The sequence below is a fragment of the Buteo buteo genome, chromosome 4, assembly GCF_964188355.1.
Source record: "Buteo buteo chromosome 4, bButBut1.hap1.1, whole genome shotgun sequence".
Classification (NCBI taxonomy): domain Eukaryota; kingdom Metazoa; phylum Chordata; class Aves; order Accipitriformes; family Accipitridae; genus Buteo; species Buteo buteo.
The window spans coordinates 70,060,261-70,066,386 of record NC_134174.1 but is presented as its reverse complement, the minus strand read 5'-3'; positions in this window follow the sequence as shown (position 1 = coordinate 70,066,386).

Here is a 6,126-nt window from a genome sequence, read left to right as displayed (position 1 = left end):
AATTAGGCTATTGAGTAAAAGGTAGGTACAAGAAGCTACACCTCAGAGGGCAACAGTGTCAGGCTCCCAACTCGCAAGGGGATGCTCACACACAGGTGGGATGCACTGGGGCAACCCGCCAAAACTCATAGGGACTCAGTCTCAGCCCAGTCTGTGACTCCTGATGGACTGGGAAGAAACAGTGCTGGCTGAGCTGCCCCAAATGGAGCAGCAGAACAGGCCCCCAGGCAAGGACAGTCAGTCAAAAGGTAATGCAGCTAGTGACTTCTGAAAGAAGCTCTTTCTTCTTCAAGGTTTCAGATCACAGATTTGAGCTTTGGCTGAAAAAAAACCTTTTAGGTTTTTTTTTTGGTGAGAACACATTGCTGCCTGCTTTGTTTTTCAGTCTGGCTTGCTTTATGCTTTCATTCAGCTTTCCCTGTACTCCTTACCTTCTTTCTTTCCAAAATATGTCCAGGGTTTCTTTTTCTATTTTAGTCTTGGGTTTTATACATCAGCTATCTGACAAACTTCTGGTTTTATTTTATAAAAGTGTGCCACCTAACAAATTTCCTCCAAACGCTTTTTCCATATCGACAGCCTGTACATTAATGTCACAAAAATCAACACCAGAGGGAAAAAAGAACAGCTGTTTTCTTGTCCTCACCAGAAAGTTATACACATTCCATTGCTCAGCAGGTGTTCACACTGTTAGCACCCACGAATAGCAACTGCATGTATTTACTTGAGTGGATCTTGCCTCCTTCTATGTGATGTCATTCTCAAGTGCCTTACATTACAAGATGGCACCGCTGCTGTGTCAAAGGCCAAAACTCCCATGGCATGATACGAACAAAAAGCTGACAATAATAATAGTTAACTTCACACTGCCTTTCATCTAATACAATCCCAAAGAACCTACAAGCTGGACAGATACAAGAACAACTTCATCTCCTTCTGCAGCAGCAGTCATCAGAAAAACAGGGCCACCACCAGTTTTGATAGGGAGTGTTCAAGGTTTTTAACATATAAGAGGAACATAGGCTTGCAGGATATAGTTATTGGAGCAGAATTTGCATGCAGGACAGCCTATCAGGCCTCTGAATTGTAATGCTGGGATTTCTCTTGAGAGGTTTCCTCTGAAAGTCACAGTGCTTTGTTCTTGACTGGTTAAAGCAAGGTAGCCTAAAGATGACCTCCTACACATGGAACTTGTAGTAATAGTTGTAATTTGTGTTTGGAGAAAGGTGAGATTAACTTAATGGGGGGTGGGGAAGGGAAGAAAATGTTGAGGGAAAAAATAATTGGAAATATACCCACATGTGGATTGAATTTGTTTTCTTTAAAGACTGACTTTGCCCAAATTTGGTCAGCTTTTGCTGGCAACCACTCAAGGCAGACACACTACAGCTAAAGAAACCCTACATTCAGGTGATGACGCCCCAGTAAACTTCATATTAATTTGCAGAAGCTATGAGGCAAGCCTCTACGGCTTCTCAGTTGTAATATATGTTTACCTTCAAGTCAGAATCAGATCATTTTAGCTGAAACAGTTAAAAAAAAAAAAAAAAAAAAAGAGGCAAGAGACACCTGAAGCAAAACCACTATTCCGAGTGATGAGGCAACTGAAGTTATGCTCTTATGGCAAGAACAGAGCAACTTTTAAGTATTGGCTGCCTGTTTCTATCAACACTACTATGATATTATTTTCATTATTATATAAATAAAGTAGCTCCGTATGGATGAAGTCATTAAAATAGACTTTACTCACAACGGAATGGGGCTTATCCCTATATCCCAATCATTTTATTATTTGAAATCACTGATCCATACACTGTATTACATTTAAGCTGAAGCAGGTATTTCCAGAGAATTAGTCAATCACAATTAATTTTCCTATCTTTCATCTAGCTTATAATTGCCTATGATTGGAGTTTTCTGATGGCATAGCATCTTTTATGTACTCTCTTGTCCATCTGAATTAGCTAATAAATTTTATTTTTGTAGTTGTACTGGAATAGAAAGAACATTTATTGCTGAGAACTCATGAGAAGAAAGTGAAATGTTCTGAGATACCACTTTAAGAGAAAACCATAAGCTGCTTTGCTGAGTTTAAGGTACTATATAAACCAGGTCATATGTCACTTGTACGTCATACATAGAGCTCCATGAAGAAAGAATAATCGCTTCTCAATTCAGTGACTCTTTTTCCCAGCATAAATGTCTCCCCAGATATATATTCCTGCATGCATCAGATTGTTCAGGGTTAATTTTTTTTTCAACCACAGCATTTACTGCAGCCCTAAATAAAAAGCTAGCATCTCTTGCAGCCCATAAAAAGGAAGACTTAGACTGAGTTGAATGCCATTAAATTCTTTCACCAAAATTGAGTCCCATTAAGTCAGGGCTTTAACAGAGAAAATGGGATGAAGGGAGCTGGTAAGAACATACCAAAGAACCACTGCCACCACCTCTTTCTTTTGCTGTGGGAATGACACAGATTGCAACACTACTGGCCCTGGCACCCAGGGCACAGCAGACAGTCGAAAAGAATGGGTTTTGGAGAGTGACTGCCAGCAGCTCTCAGAGCTGATCACCAGCCTAGAAGTCACGTATTGTGAAACTGTAGATGGAAGTCTGCTAAGCAGTCCTTCAGGTTCAAACCAGCAATAATTGCAAGGACAGCTCCAGAATGTATGCAGAAAGCTTGCGGACAAACTCAGATTGCTTGGAACACCCTGTGCAGGAAATCCCACCACACCTCTGTTAATGGGTGCTTTGGGAAGGAAAGCAAAGAGAACTTTTGTTGAGAGAGAAGACTAGGCTTTCGTATGCAAGGATGCAGGGTGAACCAACAGTGAATTTGCCCTCCTGAAAGGCAGCATACAAAGATAACCGCCCTTATCTTGTTGACTTTTCTATCAGAAGTATTTTACCCCAGCACACCATCTTCATGTATGATCTTGGGGAGATGCAAAAAGCACAGGCTGCTGTGAACACAGATAAAAGTCCGCTCAGAACAATCAGGGTATGACTGAGATTCAGCACAAAGTAAGCTCCTTAACTAATGGAAAAAACTCACCACATTATGCAACTTGATAAATGACTAGTATGCAGATCTCACTAATCTGATTTAGTATTAACATGGTTATGTGACTGCTAGCTTGGAACTGGCCTAAGTAGACTGACAGGCTTGTAGATAGCATGAGTTTGTCTCCTACATTATGCTGGGTATGCATACACTTAGTAAGACATTTCATTTTTTATACTAACTGCACTAACAGGCATGCACTAAGCAGGAGAGTTAACTGTCACCTTCCACTTGATACTATTCTGTGGATAAATTAGGATATTATCTCATGTATTTCAAGAGAAATATTGTCTTTACAGAAAGATTTTTTTCCTTCAAAACTGTCATGGCTAACCCCAGCCAGTAACTAAGCATCATGCAGCCGCTCACTCACTCCCCCGCCCCACCCAGTGGGAAGGGAGAGAGAATCGGGGGGGGGGGGGAAAAAAAAAAAAAAAAAGTAAAACTCGTGGGTTGAGATAGGACCATGAAGTTTTTTGCCTTCCTCACATTTACAGATGTCTAATTTGCCAGTCTAATTACCTTTCCTATTGAAGTAGATATTTTCTAAACATTTGTGTTTGGAAAAAAAAAACGACAAAAGATCTTTCCACAACCTTTTCTTCCTTTGAGAAGGTCCTTTTGAACCCCCCTTTCCATATCTTCTTATAACTTCTGCTTCTTAGTCTTTTAACCCTTGTTCTAGTGACAGATTTTGTTAGTCATTTTGTTCCTTCCAAACTTGAATTCATATAGAGTTTTTCTGTACTATCGACAATTAAAGAGTCCTTATGTTCTGCACAAGTGGTTACAAGATACATTTAATATTTGCAATTCAGTTTATCTGAACTTAAATGAACGTAAAACTATTCAGAATTATTTTAATCAGTATAAATAAATCCAATCTTTCATCTTTACAGAAGACAAAACGAGGGGCGGTGAGGAGGGGGAATGACCCCAGAAAACCTGAAAACATAGTGTGGAATAAGGGGAAGCAACAGTACAGGAGAAAGGATTACTGTCATCATTCATTTGGCAAATTGGATGTCAAATAAGCAAAAAATTTATGCCAGCAGAAAAAAAATGAGGTATTGGTCATTTGGCATGAGACAGGATAGAAAGCACACATTAGATTGTGTCAAAGTGAAGTTAAGACTCGTGATTTTACATATAGAGTATACATGTGGGGAAAAAAAGTTATGTTCCATGCTGATACAGTATCACAAGACGAGTGTTTGCTAATATCACATATGGAAAAAATCTGCTAGGAATAAAACTGCATTAACATTTTTTTTCATTCAATAAATACTTGCTATGGAGCATGAAGTGTTTCCTCCTAAAAGCTTTTTTGGAGCTGAGAAATAAGATTAAAGGATACAGGACCCTTATATCGCTCCATCTTTACCTTCATATCTCCTACTCTCAACTAACATTCTCTAGAGTTTTGCGAAAGGGTTTGGATCTCTCATTTGTATCAATACCTGCCACTATATCAACAAACACCTGCTTATGAAAAGCTGAGGTTTTATTTCTAGCAGCACAGAAGAATCTCCCTGGCTATTGTCTACCTGTTATAAGGACTTAAATCTTGGTTCCTTGCCTTGCTTTTGTGATTATATTCTCTCCACATTTTCCATGTGATTTTTACAACTAAGTGTATCCTTGGCTCATAGGTTTAGTTTATTTCTATATTTAACCCCATAGAAGATATTATAATGTGATTTCCAACTACACTGAGGCAAAACTAAAAACTAAAGGATCAAAAAAACCCTCGGACCTAAAAATTAAAAAACTAAAGGCAAAAACTAAAGCCACTGAACTACTAGCAAACCTTGTGCCAAGGGCGTTCTCACCTCTAAGTTCCATCTCAGGCCCCTGAAATAAAACGCACAACTTTTTGGATGGCAGAGAGAGCCTCAAAACACTCTTATTCACCTTCTTCTCAGCCTTTCAGCATTTAAAGTTCTCTACAGACCAGCATTTCAGAAGAGGAACTGAGGCTAGACAGGCAACCACACTCCAGTGGTGGCATCCCCAGCCACTGGAGTACTTTCTTCGTGCCTCTGATTCTGCAGGATTTTAAAATGAGGTACAGCCTTCCTTCTACTCATATTGTTCATGTTTCACAGCATACCAAAAGTCCTCTCCAAAATAATTCAGTCAGTCACTAGTGCAAAAGCTAACTTCCTAGTCAGATTTCAAAAGATACATATTTCTTATTGATGACCTTAATGTGAGAAAATTATGTATTGGACTGATCAGATTTCAAGGAAGGAAAGCCTCTGCAAGAAGTTAATCTCATCTCACTGCTTCAAGATACTTAAGTATCTGTAAAGGTAACTGTAAGCATACGAACCAACAGGACTACTTATACAAGATATTCTTGTATTTTTGTGGTTTATTGGAATTGCTTTATTGGAAGAGCTTAGATCTGTTAAATAACTACATATCTATTATTTTCCCTAATACAGGGTTCCTACCATGACTTTAAAAAGTAGAGCTCTGTTTAACTATGCAACTTTTAAACTCCTTTAATTACTTTCATTTTTCTTTAATACAGGATAATTCTTCAATATGAGTCATTCCAGTGTATATTTAAAGCTATTTTGTCTGACACACCTTTTTATTTTCCATTAGTGCTACCAAGAAATCCTGTTATGGAAAAAACCAGCCGTGCTCATTCACTTCTGGCCTCAAGTGCAAAAGAAACAATAGCATTCCTTTGTCAATCCAATTAGCATGCACTAATTAAAAGTATTATTCGGGTCAGTCTAGTTGGCTCATTGAAGAATATATCATCTATGGAACCATTCCTGAATGTACTCCTGGATCACTAAAACAACCCAACTAAAAAAAGACAGTGTTGCTAACATTAGGGGGCTATGTGAACTGCTCGGGCAGTCCCTAGGAGAATGCAGCTCCAATTCCTTGAACACTGTTACTTTGACCGTTGACTCACTCTTAACTGAACACTTAGAGCTGCTACACTCTGAAAGAAAAGTCTAAATGCACAAAATCACAGCAGCATTTTCCATCATGGAATCGGACGCATGTTGTAGAAAGCCAATGTGGACGAG